This window comes from Protopterus annectens, chromosome 7.part0, assembly GCF_019279795.1.
Source record: "Protopterus annectens isolate FY-2018-M chromosome 7.part0, PAN1.0, whole genome shotgun sequence".
NCBI lineage: Eukaryota > Metazoa > Chordata > Ceratodontiformes > Protopteridae > Protopterus > Protopterus annectens.
Window position 1 is genome coordinate 1,867,618,909 of NC_056739.1, and position 21,571 is coordinate 1,867,640,479.

Genomic DNA, 21,571 nt, shown 5'->3' on the forward strand with positions numbered 1-21,571 from the left:
AGAGGCTATGAGGCCCTGCAGAACTGCAGTGGCAAAGCCTGCTCTGGATTTAGAGTAGAGAGGTAAGTGGTAGTGCTATGTAAAGGTGTGCACCAAACTCCAAGTTGCAGCCTCTAAAATGTCTTTGGTTGGTACTCCTCTGAGGAAGGCTGCTGCTCTGGTTGAATATGGCCTAATGTCCTTAGGCACTGATTTGCCATGTTGTGAATAGCAGAAAAGAATGCAATGGCCTATCCATTTTGAAATAGTCTGTTTTGAGATAGCCTTTCCTTGTGATCCTGCAGCATATGCCACTAAAAGTTGCTCAGTCTTTCTGAAAGCTTTAGTTCTGTCCAAGTAGAAGCGTAGCTGTCTGTGTATGACCAAAGAATGCAGAAGTCTCTCACCCTTGTTCTGTGGGTTTGGATAAAAGGTAGGCAAGTGAATGGTTTGGTTAAGGGCCACACCGGACACCACCTTGGCATAAATGTCAGGTTTGTCCTCAGAGAAACCCTGTCTAGATGGAAAATGATAAAAAGTTCCACAGCCATGAGTGCCAGTAACTCCGAGACTCATCTTGCAGAGATTATTGCTAGGAGCAGAGCTGTTTTCCAGGATAAGAATTTTATATCAGCTGTTGAGGCTGGCTCAAAAGGAGGCAGTGTAAGTTTTTCCAAGACATAATTGAGGTCCCATGCAGGTATTGGTGCTCTCCTTGGAGGTCTTATGTTTTTGGCCCCTCTGAGGTACTGCCTTATTAAAGAATGAGAAAAGATAGGTGGTTCTGTATTGTAATGGGCTAAAATGGCAGAGGCATGGATCCTAATTGATGAAAAGGATAGGCCTCTGTCCAGCATCTCAGTTAAGTATTGTAAAATCTGAGGAATGTTTGGAACAAATGTGTCAATTCCTTATGACTGGTTCCAAGCACAGAATCTCTTCCATTTTTCTGCATAAGATTTTCTGGTAGTGGGCCTCCTGGCCTCCAAAATAACATCCATCACAGCTTTGGAGAAAGGAGTGCTCTGAATGGCTACATTATCCACCATGCTACTAGATTTAAGGTCCTGAATTGGCTGTGCAGGATCTGATTGTTTTGTTGGGTCAGTAAGTGAAGAATTTGAGGCAATGTCCAGGCTGGACCTTGAGACAAGTTCTTTAGGATTGGGTACCAGTGCTGGCGTGGCCAGTCTGGGGCAATCAGTATCATTTTTGGCTTCTCTTGTCTGACCTTTAGGAGTACCTTGGGGGGGAGAGGCAGTGGAGGAAAGGCATATACTGTTAGGTTTTTCCAGCTGAAGGATAGGGTGTCCACTCTCCATGCTTGCTTGTGATAAATCCTTATGCAAAATCTCTGTAGTTGGCAGTTGCAAGGGGAGGCAAATAGATCTATGTCTGGGCATTCCTATTTCCTTGTTATCATGCTGAAGACTTGTGGATCCAGTTTCCACTCATGGGGAATCCATGAGGTTTCTGCTTAGTTCGTCTACCAGAGTATTTATCTTTCTTGGCAGGAATTGTGCTTGCACGTGAACTTGACAAGTTAATGCTGTGTCCCACAAAGTCATGGCTTGTATGCAGAGGGGGTAGGAATGTGTGCCTCCCTGCTTTTATGTAGCACATGACTGTAGTATTGTCCATCTTTATCAGTAGTTGTCCTGGATGAAGTAGATCCTTGAAAGCTGTCAGGGCATTTTGAACAGCTAGCATCTCTTTTTGATTTATATGAAGATGCATCTGGCTTGCGGGCCATGTGCCATGAATACATTTCTCTGCCATGTGGGCACCCCAGGCATAATCTGATGCATCCATTGTTAGTATCTGTCTGGCTGTGGGTAAGGTGAATGGCTGTCCTTGTTGTGGTGACAGGCCTGTGCCTACCATCAAAACTCCTGTTGCAGGCAGGGAATGAGGATAATTAATGTTTCCAGGCTGTGGCAATGTTGAATCCAAACACTTTTTAGATACCATTGTAGTTTCCTCATATGCAGTCTGGCATATGAAATTAGCAGAATGCAGGATGCCATGAAGCCCAAAGCCTGCAGAATTTTTCTTGCAGATAGCTAGGTCTTTGTTGCCAACATTTTGAAGTAAGAAGTCAGTTGCCTTTGTTTGTCTGGCGTGAGATAAGCCATCTGGGCAGTTGTATTTAAGCTTGCACACAGGAATATTATCTCTTGAGAGGGTACTAGTTTTGATTTCTTTTTGTTTACTATGTACCCTGGGCAAATTAGTAATCTTTTTACAAACGCCAGATGCTTTAGTAGAATGTCCTTGTTCTCTGCTTGAATAAGTCAGTCATCCAAGTAAGGATATATTTGAATTCCCCTTTGTCTGCAAAATGCAATTACTGGTGCCAGGCATTTTGTGAAGACCCTGGGTGCGGTATATAAGCCAAAGGGCAGTGCAGACAATTGGTAGTGCACTGAGCCAGCTATGAATCTGAGGTATCTTCTGCAAGATTGTCTGATTGGGACATGCAGGTATGCCTCTTTTAGGTCCAAACTTACAAGCCAAGCCTTCTTTCCCAGCATGGGCAGAAGCTACTGCAGAGTCAACATTTTGAATTTTGGAACATCCAGAAATGTGTTTAGAATAGACAGGTCCAGTATTGGTCTCCAAGCTTTGTCCTTTCTGGGTACCAAGAAAAGTCTTGAGTAAAATCCTTGTCCCTGCTCTTGCTGTGGTACTCGGTGAATGGCCCTCATGTCCATGAGGGATGAAACCTGCTTTTGTGCCTCTGCGCACTGATTGTGTGTCAGGTCTGGCATACCTTTTGCCCTTGGCAGGGTGTGAATGTGGAACTTGTAGCCCTAAGACACTATATTCAAGTTCCATTTGTCCTGGGTGATCATGTTCCAATTTTGTGAAAAAAGTGCTAGTTTTCCCCCTAAGGGGGCTGCCAAAAGATAAGTGCTTGGTGCTGGCAGATGAAAGTCATTGGGACTGTTTCCTGTATGGCTGTGATTTGTCTTCTCCGCTTTTGGAGGTAGAAGCACCTCATTGTTTAGGCCTGTATGAGCCTTGGGGCTGGAATCTGCCTCTGGGGCATCTGTATCTGCCTCTTTGTGGCCTGTCTGACACTGGAAATGACCAATTCTTTGTGGGCCAGTTCCTGGTAAATCTGGGTGGTTGCACCTGTAGGAAATCCTTAACTGTCTGCATAGATTTTGCTTTGTCCTCCATTTTCTTCAACACCTCTTCTGCTTTAACACCAAAGTATCATGCTGTAATGGAGCATCTAATAATTTTGCTTTAACATGATCAGGCAGATTCTGTACCTTTAACCAAGCATGCCTCCTAATGACAGAACCTGTAACAGCAGCCCTGCAAGAGGCCTCCAGAGAATCAAAACCACATTGCAAAGTATGCCTTCCCACTTGTTCAGTTGCATGCAATAAATCCTGCATTTCCTTGTTTTCTGCACATTCAGAATTCATTAATATTTTCTGTTTAAGCAGTGACATTAAGTATTGTTGATATTTAAGCGTATGAAATTAACAATTTAAAGCCCTTACAGCCAAGGTAGCAGAAGTGTAAACCTTTTCCCCCATCTGTCCAGTGCCCTTGAATCCCTATCAGAGGGGATAGGGTTTTTTGCAGTGGAAGCCTTGACCCCTTTGGGACCCTGAGAAATAGTTTCTGGGTCAGCAGCAGGGTTTTTATAAAGAAATTTATCTGAATCTGGAACCCTGTAGTATCTGTCTGGCTTAACAGGTGCAGGGGGTAAAGAGTCAGGAGACAGGCCGGACTCTGAAAATACATCATCTACAATGTCTAAAACAGGGGGATAGCAAGAGGCCTGTGCTCAGGTAGTAAAAGAAAGTCTCTGAGCCTTTTCTTAGATTTTGAGTAGTCTTGGCTCTCCCAGTGGAAGTGCTCCCTCATGGTATGCAGGGTTTCCCCAAAAGAATAATCCTCAGGAGGAGAGGCTGAAGGGATAGATTCTTCAGCAGCAGAATCCTCATAGGGAGGAAGAGAGTATTCCTGTTCAGAAGAGGGGTCAGAGGAAATGGAAACCTAATCTGAAGATTCATATTATGTCTCTTGCCTAGGCCTCTTATCAGGAGGGGGATGGGAACCCCTGATCAAAGTAATTAGGTCTTCGGCCATTTTGAGCATCTGTTTTTTAGGCATGGAGGCCTGTCCATGGGCTTGCTGCACTTGTTTCTTTGTCTTTAGTGGTGCTTTAGACTTTGCCTTTGAAGCTGTAGATGGTTTTACATATAACTGTGTAGGCCTGAAAACACCCACAGAAGCCGATGCCTGCTCAGCCGCTCTGGACCCATCTGAGGGAATATTTTCCAAGTGTCCAATACCTTGAGTTTCCAGCAGCCTAGTCTGCTCCACGTGGGAGTCGGAAGCAGCCTGCGGCTCTGAGGTAGCAGGTGTCAGGGGCTGCAAAAGCGCCTCACTGAGAACTGGCGAACTGGTGACTGGCTTAGAAGAAGCCTTGTCATCAGTTTTGGACCTTAGATGCCTGTCCTTTTCCTTTTCCTTGCATTTCTTGTGAATTGCGGTAGTCAGATGGCTATCCGATGACATTGTGTAATTAAATCTTCGGCCAAAGTAATGAAATGCAAAATTGTACTGATGCTTAATAGTGCGTTGGTTAAATCTAGCACAAAACCTGCAATTAGCAATGTCGTGATCAGGGCCTAGGCAAGGAATGAGGTATTTGCTTCCCACAAGAAATACAATTATTAACTTTTTCTGACTTTGGTCTGGAGCAAGAAAAAAGTTTCCCCAATGGGGTACTTAGCTTTAAATGAAGACTTCAGATCCGAAATTCGAACATGAAAATCTCAGGAGTCGGCCAACTGGCACTTGCGAACTGCTTCTGCTTCGGGTACCGCGCGGTAAGAAAGACTGGAGAAAATGGCGTTGGCTGCATCTTTTATACCCCTGGCGCACTGATGTCAGGGAAGAGGTGACAGCAACCGACGCCGGACCAAGACTTTGGAATTCAGACCGACTGCGGGTAGCCTGCTAGCAGAATAACCCAAGAGTAATGACTGCAACAGTGAAACACGATGAACATCCCCTTCTGGACCTCAGAGGTTTCAGTTAGAACAGTTTCAGACCTACACCAACATTACACTTCATTGGATTTTTTAAATAGAAGTGTTATGTGTTACAATACCAAGAACACCTCACAGAGCTAAAATATCTACAGCAGTACCTAACTTGGTTCAGAATATACCATGAAAGAGAAACTTTCTTTGGAGGGCGGGGGCTTTTTCAAAAAGGTAGAGGATATCGGCACACTCAAACATGGCCCACAGCATAAACAGCAAAATAAGGGCATGTAAACATGATACTTGCCGACGAGAGAACGTTGCAATTGCAGTCCAACTCGCTCTAACCTTTAAAACGGCTGCATGAAACACTAACGTGCAGCAGAAAAAAAAATATATAAATGAGCACGGCACACACAGACACCGAAATGAGCATTAATAACATGCTAAAATTAGAAAAAAACAAATGAGCAGCAGTAGTGATAAATATACGAGCTATCACTATAAACCAATACTTGCATAAAGAAAAAAAAAAGAAGAGACGGCTTGTTCTGAGTATCAGTAATGAAGATAAACGCAGATAATACTCACCAAGCCAAATTCAGCATGCAGCATGGGACCTGACTAAAATAGAAGGCAGCATTCACACACGGGAACACAACGACTAGATAATTAACCGAGAACCAGCAGTATCAAATAAAATGTATAACCATAATACAATAATAATATACAAAATACATATAATTATATATCAGCAGCAAGCAAATACAACAGAAGGCTAATCTAGATAGTCGGCAGCAGCATACACTAGTGAACCATGTGGCACCCTCAAACAGAAGCATAAACTATATCAGGCAGCAGAAAATAGGGCTAGAAGTGTACCCAAACAGGGGCTGTGTGTAGAATTACATTTTTAATTCACTAGAAAGACTTATCTTACCAATGAAGCAAAAAATGCAGATGAAAATGCAGGCAATCCAAACTTTTCAATAGTCCCTCAAACAAATGCAGTCGACAGGATACACGTACAATGAAAAGGAGTTCCACACACCACATGGGTTTTATTCGGTTGAGTGGGCTGAGTAAGGCAGGTCTGACATCACAATGTGGGAGGAACACTGGCTCTTCTACACAGCATGCAAATTAAGTGGGATTACATCGTTTTGGGGGAGGAAACATCCCCATAGCTAGAGCAAGAGCAGATGGCAGATGTAACATCATAATTTCAGAGCCAGCTACAGGTTTTTCAAGTTGGTTTGCAAAGTGAAACAAAAAGAGTATAGAAAGCTAGGAAGCAGAACAGGGAAAACAGTTGAGTGGGCTATTTTTTAAAGCTGCAAGGGTGATTTTTTTTAAGCTTTATCAAAGAACAGGGACTGGAAGAGTCAGCAGGTTGGAGAATCTGCTTTAATATCCTGTTGTTTTCCTTTAAACAAGTTGTAGTACACCAAAATTCAACAGTAGTCCAGAGTGTCATGCAACATTTGAAATCCTAACAACTAATCAACAAAATATATGTTAATCATAAATACAAACCAATAAGAATAGTTACTAAAATACAAGTAAGACCTAAAGGTCCAAAACAATTCCCCTAGAATGTCAAAAGTAGATTTCTAAAAAAGGCTGGACTGAATTGTCTCAAAATTAATTAAATTCTTAAAAAATTAAAACATTAATTAAACTATTGATAAATGAAATACAAATAAGTGTATGTTATATATATATATATATATATATATATATATATATATATATATATATATGCAAGAATCAATAAAATAAAGAATTATAAGTTCAAAATTCATAAGATGTCCTAGTAGCACTTTTGCTAGAAGCTTCATCTGATCTGCCTAATAGAATAAAATCAAAATATATGCCTCAAAAACATATTAAAATAAAATAATATAGTGGAAAAGCTGGTTGGGTCTTGGGAACTTTCATTCATTTAATGATGTGCTCATGCTTTAGGTATTTTGTTAAACCGTAAATGACTAAGGTTTTTAAAATTTTTAAGGGATGTTGTCTAATGAGATATCATCTGTAGTCTGCATCCCTGGATCGTACAAATTAAAAGGGTGCAGTGCTAAGGAACATTGAATCAGGAGTACATTATGTGAACTAGGGAGATAGCAGGGTGGGTTTATGGATAATACTTAAATATATATTGAATTCAAAGCGTGTTATTGTTGTAAGGAACAAAGCCAGAGGATTCTGGGTTGAGTAATCTTATGGGCCATGTAGTTTTACTATTTTAAATGAAATTTTAAAAAGTCCATCTGATAATGTAGGAAATTGTAAAATATATGGTAGAGAATCGATAATATAGGGTCAGAGTGGACAGAGCTGTGTGAGAGCTAAGAAAACAAACACGGGGGTTATAAGTCCTAAAAGTGGATCAGTCAAGTGTAGTGCTTGTAATAGATGCTAAAAATAATAACATCAGGATAAGTGTAAAAATAGATCCATTTGGGCAATCAAGCCCCTCTGAAGAAATAAAAAAGTAACTAATACTACTAGGTCAAGATAAAGAGCACACCTTTCCCTCAAAGTTGGTCGACCACAAAAACCAGCGACAATCAAATAAAAAGAGGTAGACCACCACCACGAACGATGTCAAAGCTTTATTGCTTTCTAATATATGATATACAGTATAAGTAACACACATACTTGAATAAATATATATATATTTTAACATTGATTTTTAATATTTGTAACATAACGTATAACTTATACTTGGTCGTTCATAGATTTCATATGTGTATTCCGCTATGTGCTTGGCTTTATCGTCACACAGTAAACACCTCGAACAGAATTTGGTAGATGACACATGAAGTATGAAAGATTAGATATATAGTAAGATTTGTATTTTATTAATATGATTCATTATACATCTTCTTCATATATATATTTTATCAATATGCATTTATAGTTGTAGTGAGAAACGTTACCTCATAAAACAAAATGAATATAATGATTTTTTTTTTTTTTTTTTGTTGAACAAGCACTATATAGTGCAATTGGGCTTTACAGCTTTAAATAAATTGACAACAAATTGACAATTTGGCAATTAGATGTTATAATTAATCAATTAAGTAATTTTGCTGTTTGATATATAAGGCATGGGTTATGACAATGTTTTAAATCTATCTGAGGCATCTCTTATTCCTTTGGATTTTATATGAAATAAAGCTTTGACATCGTTCGTGGTGGTGGTCTACCTCTTTTTATTTGATTTAATACTACTAGGTGAGGCAAAAGATCAGTCGAGAATTGTTAAATAATAAATGACATGCAAAATCCTAGGGATGTGGGAAATCTGACAGAACCAAGCAGAACTGAGGATAATTAAAATGTGTCAAGAAAGACTACATTAAAAATAAAATAAATAAATAAAATATGTTAACCAAAAATAACATATATAAAAATAGTAAGGTCCTTTCCAACTTGACAAAGAAAAAATGGGGGGGGGGCAAAGTTTTATTTTTATTTATTCAACATTTATTAACCAGGAAAGTCTAATTAGGACAGAGACCTGGGGAGAGATGCTCCCGACACATGTTTTTGGAATGTGGGAAGAACTACAGCACCCAGAGAAAACCCACACAAAATGCAGGGAGGACATGCAGATTCCACACAGAAGGCACCCCAGCTGAGAATCAAATTGGAAAATCACTTGCTGTGAGGTAATAACACTAACCTCTGCACCGATGTGGACTATATCATTTTAAGAGCTGGGATGACAAATACTTAAGGGGAGAAAGAGGTCAGGTGTGATAAAAAACAGAAGGAGTCCACTGACTTTTAAAAATCATCAAAAACTATGTGGGAAGAGGATAGAAAGATATATTCAATAGGTTAGAATGCAACAACTCTGCATAAATAAAGTTAAGAATAGCCCTACAATATAAATGTGTATAAAAAAACTTAAGTGTAACTGTCCTAATAAGTGAATCATAAACAGCTATGTGACAGATATTTTATCTATTAAAGAATCAGGCTTAAGCAGAAAGTCCTAATAATATATATCCAAAGAAGTCCAAGTAAAGTGAAAATAAAAGTAGGAATATCGAGAACAGAGAAAAGAAATAAAAACAGATGATCTGGCTTGGTCGTGGGAGCTTATAATTATTTTAATGTTGTTTTCAGGTGTTTCATTGAATCACATCATGATAAGATTATTAAGGGATGCAGTCTAATGCATTATTATATTATAGATAGCCTGCATCCCTGATTTTTACAAATTAGAGGGTGCAACACCACAGAAAATTGAGTAAGGGGTCATTTATTAGAATTGGGGAGAGAATTGTGTGAGTGTATGGGTATGGGTCAAAAAATAACTCTATCCCAAAATCAAAGTCTGTTATGGTTATGAGGACTAAAGTCTGAGGATTTTGGTTTACATGTTATAAATGGACTGTGTTGTTTTACATTTCTTAAAGAAAATTTTAAAGGATCATCCAAAAAAGCAGATTTCAGTAATACATTGTGGTGAGTCAAAGGTAGGGGTATCTGTGTGGAATGTGTGGGTGTGAGCCTTTAGAATTTAAAAAGAGAATTTAAATCAAGAAAAGTGGATTATATGTGGGCAATGTAATGCATTGCTATTGCTGTTATAAGAGTAGTAACAGATAGAGTGAACAATAAACCATTCCAGAAATTGAGTCACTTCAGAGGAAAAAAAAGATTCAAATAATTAAAAATAGTGAATACAATGAAAGATAAATGAAAATATGACTAAAACTTAAATGGCGCACATTCTCTAAGGGACTGGGGAAAAAAGTATCAGGGATAGAAAAGGTGACAAGAAAGACAATATATAAAAATAGTAAGGTACATTGATTTCCATAAAAAGGCTGGCAAAGTGGAGCTATTTAATGGTAGACAATGAGCTAGGGAGATTAGATACAAAAGAAGTCTGTCAATGTTTGATAGTCATCACTAACCATATGGGAAATGTATAGAGAAACCTGATTAATAGGTTAGAATGTAACAATTGTGTGTAAATCTAATTAAAACTATTTTAAAATAGCACTAAAATAACAACTGGGAATCAAAAAAGTGGAGTACAACCTTCCCATTATGTTAACAGTAGATCCCTCCTATTTAAGGATTGGCCAAAGCAAAAAGTTGTAAGGAAAATTTCAAATAAAATCCAATAGTGCAAGTAAGAACAATCGAGTGGGAATGAAGTAAACTTAAAAAATAAATGAGAGAGGATCATCTGATATAATAAATGGTGCTGAATTCTAGACTGTCCATGACTCCAAGTTAAGCAGCAATTAACATGAGTAAGGATCGGTTCATGAGGCTGCAAAAATAATTTGAATTGGAAAGATCGATGAATAGTGCTATTGGATTATTCAACCCAGAATCCTTGAGTGTGGTCACCATTGCCATGATACTCTTATGAATTTTGTTTGTGATAATTCTATGATTAATCATAAATCCACCAATTACTCTCATTTAAGCTTATAGTAGACCCTTTTATTTTAACATTTGCACCACACCTGTTTGGTTTATAAGATACAGGGAGGCTGGACACAGACAGAAAATGTACACGCTGGACTGCATTCTTTAAATCCTTAATCCTACTTTAATAACTAACATTTACTCATTGTATCAAGTGAGCATGAAGATGACTCAGTCACTTATTGTTGAGACTGCATTTCCACCAGTAAATTGGACCAGGCAGTGAAGTTTTACTTTTACACATTGCATTAAAAGAGGATCCATTGGAGCTCATAGGGACAAGGACTGTAGGGCAACCCTCAAACCAAAAGTTTTTATTTGACCCTTTGTTTAGTTTTATTTTATTTTTATTTTATTTTTTTTTTAGCTCTCAAATATTTTTTTCTTTCTTAGTTATATTTTCTTTAGCCATGTTCAATTTTTTATCATTTTTATATTTCTGAATCATGACTTTAATTGGACACCACTGTAAATGTGGAGCACTCCAAGATTTCCACCTCAAAAGAGAGAAGGGAAATAACTATTGTCTAATTCAAACTTTCATGACCAATGCTCTTCATCAGTCTTTCCAATTTAAATTATTTTCCATCCACCCCCGCTACATGCCCCTTTCTGATGTGTCACTTTCTTTTGAGTTAATTGTTTCTTAACTTGGAATCATGGACAGTCTGAAATTCAGCACTATTTCCTATGTCAGATGATCCCCTCTCATTTATTTTTAAAGTTTACTTCATTCCCACTTGATTGTTCCTACTTGCACTATTGTATTTCTTTGCATTTGTCATTGCGACTTTTTACTTCAGATGATCCTTTAATAGGAGGTATCTATTGTCCACATTTTGGGAAGGTGGAACTCCTCTTTTTTGATTACCGTTTATTTTAGCGCTATTCTAAAGTAGGTTTTTAATTAGATTTACGCACAATTGTTACATTCTAACCTATTAAATGGGTTTCTCTTATTCTTTCCCCATATGGTAAGCAATAGCTGGCAAATATTGACAGACACATTCTGTTGTTTCTAATCTACTTACATATCTTTCATCCTTATTTTAAATAGACAGAGTTCCACTTTGCCAACCTTTTTTTATCAAATTACAATGTACCTTACTATTTTTATATATTGGCTTTCTTCTCATCTTTTTGATCCCTGATCCTTTTTTCCCCTGAATCCATTAGATTGCACATCATCTAAGTTTTAGCCTTATTTTGATGTATATTTTGCTGCATTCATTATGTTTAATTATTTGTATCTTTTCTTCTCTGAGGAGACTCAATTCTCTGGAATGGTTTATTATTCACTCTATCCATTACTACTCTTATACTCATAACATCTATAGTAATGCATTAACTGTATCTGAACCACTTTCCTTGCTTTTAATTCTCTTTTTAATTTCTAAAAGGATCAAACCTATTCATTCCACACAAACCCCCTTACCTTCGACTCAACACCACATATTACTACAATTTCCTGCTTTCTTGTATGATCCTTTAAATTTTTCCTTAATAAACGTTAAACAACATGGTCTATTCAGAATATGTAACCCAGAATCCTAGGACTTTAGTCCTCACATACATAACAAGCTATGATTTTGGGATAGTTATTTTTTGACCCATAAACCCCCCTGAGTCTCTCCCCATTTCTAATAAATGACCCCTTACTCTATTTTCTGTGGCATTCTACCTCTAGTTTGTAAGATCCAGAGGATGCAGGTTCCCTACAATATAGTAATACATTAGACCACATCCCTTAATAACCTTAGCCTGATGTGGTTCAACAAAACACCTAAAAGCAACATCAAAATAATTGCACGTTCCCAAGACCAAAGCAGCTGTTTTAAGCTGTTCTTAATATTCCTGCTTTTATTTTAACTTTACTTGGGTTTTTTTGCATATATATTATTAGGACATTCTGCTTAAGCCTGGTTCTTTAATATATAAAATACCTGTCACATAGTTATTTATGATCCTCTTATTAGGACAGTTGTACTTAAGGTTTTTATACCCATTTATATTTTGGGCTATGCTTTTATTTATTTATTTATTTATTTATTTAAATTTGTTGACTGGGAGTGTCCGACTGGACGTAGGTCCATGTTCAGCGGAGGCCCGGGGAGAAAAGCTCCACAGTTAAAATAAACAGACAGTAGTTACATTGGATTACATAGTGATTAACAATTTAACATAGCAATTGCTTACAACATATTTACAGATGAAGAACATAGTACATCAGTAGACAACTAGAATCTTTATCTGTGAAGTACATAACAGACATTAACAAATGTTGCAATGAGAAGTTCCTGCTGTATAATAAGTACTAGGCTTATGAGCATCTGAGCTTGCTATAATCCAGGTAGTTAGTGGAGTGAAAAGAAAGGTAGTGGTTGGCTGGTGTGGGTGATATTAGAGTGGGAGTTGCAAGGGCATAGCCAGCATGTTTTTAGGTGAGCTTTTAGTAAAGTTTTGAAGTGGGTGCATGATGGTACGGAGGTAATTGTGGGTGGAAGGGAGTTCCATAATTTGGCTATGGTGCAAGAGAATAGTGCTTCACCAGCAGAGTTATTGGCTTTAGTGATCTGCAATTGATTTTTGTTGCTGGATCTTAGTGGTCTGGTGGTGCAATAGGGTTGGAGTAGATTCTGAAGGGATGGGACATTTAATGGATGGCTTACTAGTTTGTGGGTGAGTGAGAGTTGATACCACTGAAGGAGGTGAGGGAGTTCAAGCCAGCCCAGTTCAGCAAGTGAGAGACAGTGGTGACTACGGTAGGATGCCCCTGTGGCTTGGTGGCGATTTTGTTGTAGCAGGTCTCTAGCTTGTTTAGATCACATTGCCTTAGGTTGGTATATATTGGAGAGGCATAAAGTAGGGTGGAAATAAGGTGAGAATTTGCTATTGAAATCTTTGCTGCTTTGGTGAGAAATTGCTTATTTCTGTATAACACTCCTAGTTTTTTGTGGACTTTTTTTATGGTCATGGATATGTGAATGTCAAATTTTAGTTTATTGTCTATTTTCACTCCTAGCAATTTGGTGTTTTCAGTTGGGTATATAGTGGTGTCTTTTGCTGTGATGGTAAAGTGAGAGTTGTTTTGAGTATGTTTGGTGGGTTGGAAGATGAGTAGTTTAGTTTTAATTGGGTTGAGTATTAATTGGGCATCAGATAACCAAGTTTCAACAGAGGAAAAGGCTTCCTGTGTGACTTTTTGCAGTTTTGGTAGGGACTGGGCTGAGCAGATGATGGTTGAGTCATCTGCGTATTGTATGAGTATGCCATGTTTGGTGGCAGAGACTAGATTATTGGTGTAAACAGAGAAGAGTAGGGGTCCAAGGATGGATCCTTGGGGAACCCCTATGGAGACAGGTAGTTGGGGAGATATGTCATTCTGCCATACAATGGATTGTTGGCGGTCAGACAGGTAACTCTGAAACCAGTTGATGACTGATTGTGAGAAGGATAGGTTATTGAGGACAGAGATAAGTTGTTTGTGTGGAACCATGTCAAATGCTTTAGATAGGTCTAGGAAGGTAGCAGAGGAGAGATAGCCATTGTTTTTATGCTGAAGGATAGTGTTAGTAAAGGAGAGTAAGGCAGTGGTGGTGCTATGGTTTGGTCAGAAACCATGGAAAGGAGGTTGTTAGTAAGGAGGTAGTCTGAGACCTGAGAGTGTATGCATCTCTCTAGTATTTTGGAGAGTGGAGCGAGAATAGCTATGGGGCAGTAATTGGTTAGTTCTGTGGAGGGTCCGCCTTTGTGGAAGGGAATTATATGTGATACTTTCCACAGTGTGGGAACATAACTTTCTGACAGAGATCGGTTAATCAAGATGGATACTGGGTAGGCCAGAGCATCAGCTGCAATTTGTAGGTATTCACTAGGGAGGTTGTCTGCTGCTAATTTGGTGGGTTTAAGTTTAGTTAAGAGTTTTTTTATGTTGGAGGTAGGTACAGGAGAAAAAGAGAAGGCAGTGGGGAGATTACTAGTTGAAGGTGTGGGTTGGAGGGGAGGGGGGGTTGTGTTGTTTAGCTAGTGATAGTATGGTTTGGGTGAAGTGTGTGTTGAATGAGGTAGCAATATTTTCTGAGGAGTGAGGGATGTTAGGAGGAGGGGTACTGACTTTACCTGGGTGGAGGATGGAGTTTATGGAAGACAAGAATTGTTTGGGGATGTGTTATGAGGAGTCTAAGGCAGACTCGTAGTATTGGAATTTGTCCTGTTTTATTAGCTTTTTGACTCTATTGCGTAGTTCTAGGAATTTCTGTCTAGTTGAGGGGGTTTTGGTTTTGCACCAGTGCTCCCAGGCTTTATCCCTGTTTACTTAACTTTATGTAGACATAGTTATTGCAGTCTAACTCATTGAAGAGATCTTTCTACCCTATTCCCACATAGTTTGTGACAATTTTTAAAAGTCAGTGGACTTCCTCTATTTTTTGTGACTCTCTCCCTTTCTCTCCCCTTAATACATGTTACCTCAGTTTTTAAGTTATGATAGTTCCACTTTACCTCCCTTTTTTTTGTTAACTTGAAAAGTACCTTGCTATTTTATATATTTTATTTTTTAGTTAACATTTTTATTTATTTATTTTATTTTTATGTAGTCTTTCTGACACATTTTAATTATCCTCAATTATGTTTGGGTCTGTCAGATATCCCACATCCTTTGGATTTTGCATGCCATTTGTTATTTAGCCAATTTTGATTGATCTTTCACCTCACCTACTAGTAGTGGTTATTTTCTTCTTTATTACTCAAGAGGGGCTTGATTCTTCAAATGGATCTATGTTCCATTCATCCCGATGACATTATTTTTGCAGCTATTCAAGCATTACACTTCTTTAATCCTCTTTTAGGACTTATAACCCCCCTCCTTTTGTTTTCTTGGTTCTCTCATAGCTCCGTCCAATCTCACCCCTGATCTTTGACTCTCCACCACGTATTTATACAATTTCCTGTGTTATCAGATGGACTTTTTAATTTAGAATAGTAAAACTACATGGTCCATAAGGTTATTCAACTCAGAATCCTCTGGCTTTGTTCCTCACAACTATAACAATCATTGAATTTGATATACACTTAATTATCACCCCTTACCCATAAACACACCCTGTTCTCTCCCCAGTTCTAATAATGTACCCCTGACTCAATGTTCCTTGGCACCACACCCTTTTAATTTGTATGAACCAGGGATGCAGACTATAGACATTAGAAGGCATCACTTAAAAAACCTAAAACCCTTCATCATTTAAGTTTTAAAAAAAGACCTAAAGCATGAACACATTGTCAAATGAATTAAAGTTCCCAAGACACAGTCAGCTTTTCTACTATATTATTTTATTTTATTATTTTTTGAGACATAGATTTTGAGTTTATTCTAGTAGGCATATCTGATGAAGCTTCTAGCAAAAGTGCTGTTAGGGCAACTTACAAATTTTGAACCCACAATTCTTTATTTTTATCAATTTGTACAAACATATCTATCTATCTATCTATCTATCTATATATATATATATATATATAAAATATTGTTATACACATATATTTCTTTCATTTGTTAATGGTTTAATTGATGTTTTTAATTATTTAAGATCGTAATTAATTTTGAGACAATCCAGCTTTTTATTAGAAATCTACTTTTGACTTTCTAAAGGCATTGTTGAGCACCTTTAGGTCTTACATGAATTTAGTGACTATTTGTATTAGTTTGTATTTATTATTACCAAATATTCTAAGAAGTAATTGGTTGTTACTGGAATTTCAAATGTAACTCGAGACTCAGGATTACTGTTAAATTTTGGTGCTCTACAACTTGTTTAAGAGAAAGGGATATTGGCTACTTTTAAACTGCCACCACCAATACATTACACCTGTTTCAACCACAACCCCCCCACCCTCATTCTTGACTTTGTATGATAAATTTGTTAAAACTGAACTGGATTTTTGTACAACACTGTAATTCAGCACTCATCTGTCATTAAACCAGGTTTTGACTACATTTCCCTCAGTCTTTATTACTGAACTGTTCATTGTGATATTAATATTGTATTATTTTGATCCTAAGACACACTTCGGGTTTCAGTTTGTTCAAGGTTTGTACTTACTGTGGAGGCAATTTACAGCCTAGGACAAAGGACTTTAATCCTCTGGCTAATGCAACTGAGGCTAGCCAGGATCCTTTAGTCACTATCTCAGAGAGGCTATAATATCCTGATTTATGTCGTCTGGTTACCAAAGTATAATTAAATGTGAAATAGAAAAAGGGGAGTGAACATGTCAGAAATAATTAAGGAACTAGTAAAACACATTTGAATTCTGCAACATTCATGAGGAAGAAAAAACTTCACACTGAAGGAATTGGGAAGTAGCAGACAGACTTATTTTGAAGTCCTACTACTTGTCACCGATAAATGTACAGCAAGGATTATTTATTGCAGTGAGAGTTTTCTCACATCAACATGAGAGGGTGGGGAAAGGTGTGTCAAAATCTTTAGAATTACAAAATAATCCCTTTACAAAAGCCTGCTGTTTATCTAGTTTCGTTTGCTGGAAGTAACTAACAGCTATTTATAGCACAGAGCAAGCTCTGACAGACACATAAATGAGGATCAGACAGGGGAACACAGAAGAAGCTCTCTTACAGAATGTATGTTTAGATGACAGTACTTCACAGTCCTGCCATTCTACCTTAATAGCATGAGAAAATACCACCACTAGCATGACTCATATAAAGAGGACTTGAAATGTGTTCTGGGAAGAAGGAATTAAAGCAAGGAAACAAGATCAAGTTACTGAGACAGGCCAGATTATCGGGTTTATATTAGAACACCAAACATTCAAAATGTCGAGTGTTCTAATATCGAACCCTAGTAATCGAAAATACAAAACATCGAACATTCAGAACAGCAAATTTTTTCCTAGGGAAAAAAATTGCTGTTCCAAAACACATACACACAACACAAGCACACCAAACAAACAGCAATCCACACACATGCACCTAAACTCTTACACCTAACCCTACACTAAACTATGCATTCATCACTAACTATCCACTAACCTTAACCCAAACCCTAACCCCAAGGTCTATCACTATTGCACAGTCACCTACCCACGCCCTAACCCTAACTCACCTACCCCACCCTAACCCTCACAGCCACACAATCCCACACTTACCTGACCCGCGCCCTAACCCTAACTCACCTAACCCGCCCTAACCCACACGTCCACACAATCACACACTTACCTGAGCCCGACACGTAACTTTCCACCAGAGCCCTGAAAATACAGAAGCAACAGAAACGAACAACCAAATTATTTCCCTAGGAAAAAAGTTGGTTTTCTGTTTCTTCAAAATGTTCAACGTTTGCTGAAAACGGGTCGATATTAGAACACTCGACATTTTGAATGTTTGGTGTTCTAATATAGACCTGCATTATCCACCATTTTGAGGGAAGCACATGAAAATTATAAAAGAAGCACTCAGAATGATTTTGAGGCATTAAAATAGCTCAGAAAACAAAGATACAATGAAAAAATATGTTTTTTTTTTAGTTCTAATGTGGAGTTTTATTTTAAAGAAATAATTTTCATATCCAGAGTCAATGTGAATAAGTTGTTCTTTCACATAATTAAAAATCAGCTTTTTCCTGAGTAAAATTCAGTGTATATTGCCTTAGTGCCTTGAATGTACATCACTCACACAGCCCTCTTCTTCTGGAGCTGCAATGGTGCTGGCATGATAGCTTTTTGTCTTATTTTCTACACCATTTGTCTTGTAAATAGGCCTCTTGCCCTTCTGCAGATTTACAGTCTAGCACCTTGAAAAAATTCTGTACACTTAGGTATGACCTTATTGCTTATTTTTCCTTCATTTGGTCCACTTGCTCACATGGACATATGTAACTCAGTGAGATGAGATGAATCAGTTTCACAATACAAGTCAGTGGGCTGCATGTGTGGCTACTGTATCTTCATTCAGTCAAATATTAGCCTTATAGACTACCAGCTATACGTTTGCTAAATATATGAACAGAACTTGAGCAGTGTTTGAGGCTTCCATTTACTTGCTTCTTAATACTAGACATATGCATCTATGGTGACACTCAAATATGTCTATATGCAAGACTGTAAAATATACTGTATGTACAATGGGTAGGATAGAGATCCTTAGTATATGTATTACAATGCATGTACATTATACATATTTCTGCAATAAGTAGACATACCCTACATTTTTCCTCTGGCACAGAATTTTATCCTGACAAACCTACCTCCCTAGAAAACACAAGTGGAAAAAAATAAGGGTAATGCTGCTCAATGCCAGAAGTCTAAACCTCAAGATGTACGCTCTCGAAGCCCTCCTCAGTATGGAGAACATCGATGTCTGTGCAGTGACTGAAACCTGGTTCAAGGCTCCTGAGAGCACCCCAGCACTATCAGGTTTTACCTCATATCATGCTTTCCGGCCCCAAAACTTGGACTGAACCACAAAAGGAGGGGGAGTATCCATATTCATCAAAGATACCCACACCTCCAGGTTAGTGGCAACGCACAAAGCATCGGAGACCATCTAGGTGCAACTAACCATAGGCAAAACTGCCTTACAATTTGTAGCATGCTACAGACCACCCTCTCAAACTCAGGAAACCCACACAGCCTTCCTGAAGACACTGGAGAGTATGAATGTCTCTCCAAATACCATCATGTTGGGAGACTTCAACTACCCAAACATAGACTGGGAATATTACTCAAGCCCAAAGACCCTAGCCCAAAGGTTCCTAGAATTCATAAACTCAAATGCGATGGAACAACTAGTCACCATTCCCACAAGAGGAGACAATATACTAGACCTGATCATCACAAACATGGGGACAAAATGCTCCACACCAGAAGTATATCCCTCATTGGTAAAATCAGACCATAAATTAATCTCACTGGAAATCCACATCCCGCCCCCACCCCCTGCACAAAAGACCACAGTGAAGAACTTAACACCAACTTCACACTTCTTAAGACTGAAGTGGTATCCTTCAAGGTCCCTGGGCCAGTGGAAACCACAACCCACACTGCTGAATCCTTTGCAAATGCCTTCTACAGGCACCTTCAAGAATGCATGGATCATGCAATCCCAAATAAAACCAAGACCCATTCCCCCAAAGGCAGGCGCCCGGTCTGGTGGACCCCAGCCATAAACAAACTTTACAACAGAAGGAGGAAGCTACTACATGACAGAGCAAAATCCCTAAATGGGAAGGCATCTCTGATCAGTACTAGCAAAAAAACTACGATCACTCATAAAATCATCCAAGGCCAACTTTGAGAGAAAAATCACAAAAGACACAAAAGACAATCACAAGGCCTTCTTTAGCTATGTTAGAAACCTGGGTGGAAACTCCCAGATATGCTCAGAGTTAGTCCAAAATGACAATAAATACACTGAACCCACTGACATTGCCAACATTCTGGCAGACAGGTTCAGTGCAAATTTCTCCTACCCCCCCCCCCCAAAAGGAGAAATAACTATCCCAGCAGAGTGTAGCCTCCCTAACATCTCAGATGCCCAGGTGAGAGCCGCCCTCTCTAAAGCTAAAAACACAGCATCAGTGGGACCGGACGGTGTCCCGGGCTATGTGCTACATGAACTCCAAGAGGAACTAAACCCAAACATAAGGCTGCTGTTTAATCTTAGCCTTACTACAGGATACGTACCCAAAGAGTGGCGTATGGCAACAGTGGTCCCACTTCACAAAGGCGGTGCTTCTACGGACCCTGGAAATTACCACCCCATAAGCTTGACGAGCCTGGTCTGCAAAGCTATGGAGAGGATTATTATGGAACTCATAAACAAAGACATTGGGGACCTACAGACATTGGATCCTACCCAATTTGGCTTTGTCAAGGGCAGATCCTGCCTTTTGAACTTGGTTGACATTTTTGAAACCGTCACTAAGGCCATTGATGAAGGTAAAGCAGTTCACACAGCCTACCTTGACCTTGCAAAAGCCTTTGACACAATACCACACTCGGGCATCATAGACAAACTCATCAGCTTAAATGTAAACCCATATGTCACAAGATGGGTTGCAAACTGGCTCAAGGACAGAACCCACAGGGTCAGAGTTGCTGGAGCTATGTCAGACTCTAAGCCAGTCACAAGCGGTGTCCCACAGGGCTCAGTCCTGGGACCCCTCTTGTTCGGACTTTATTTTTCCGAGGTACAGGCAAACATAGGAGGATTGTGGCTGACAAAGTTCGCAGATGACTGCAAACTGGGCGCCATAATTGATACTCCAGTGGACACAAACATCCTTCAGAGAGGACTCATAGAAATGGATAATTGGTGCCAGAGCCATGGCTTTAAGCTTAACGCCAAAAAGTGTATAGTCATACCCTTTGGGAAAAACAAGGTACCCACAAATTACCACATAGGTGGTAATCCATTAAGTACGAAAGAGGTAATCAGGGACCTAGGGACCCAGGTTGACAGTAACCTCTCATTTGACACTCACATTGCCAAAGTGGTTAGGAAGACCTTCTATATTGCCCACCTTATCATGAAGGGTTTCACATCTAGATCGAGAGGTCATTGTGCTCCTGTACTCATCTCTTATTAGGCCAATGATTGAGTACAATGCCCTATTTGGGATGTATCTTACCCGACACCTGCAGCAGTTGGAAAGACCCCAAACGTTCCTCACCAAGAGGATAAAGGGTCTTAAACATATGTCATATGCTGCCCGACTGAAAAAACTCCAGCTCTATTCAGTCACATACCGCCTACTCAGAGGTGACCTGTGCCTAACGTACAAGGCCATGTCCAATCCAGAATTAATGGACATGCTCCACCTCAAAAAATCCAAATCCATCAGAGTCACGAGAGCAAGAGACTTAAACCTCAACACAGAAATAAATAGGACGTGCTGGAGGGATAGATTCATAACCCAGAGGCTCCCTACACTCTGGAATAGAATCTCAATCCATGTTAGGCAGAGCCCCTCACTAACTCTATTCAAGAGAAGTCTTGACGAGTGGATGGGAGATCATAGGTTTACCCCGGGGGTCATCTCTGTGTCACTACTAGACAGAGGCACAGTAAACTAAACCCTAAATGGGCG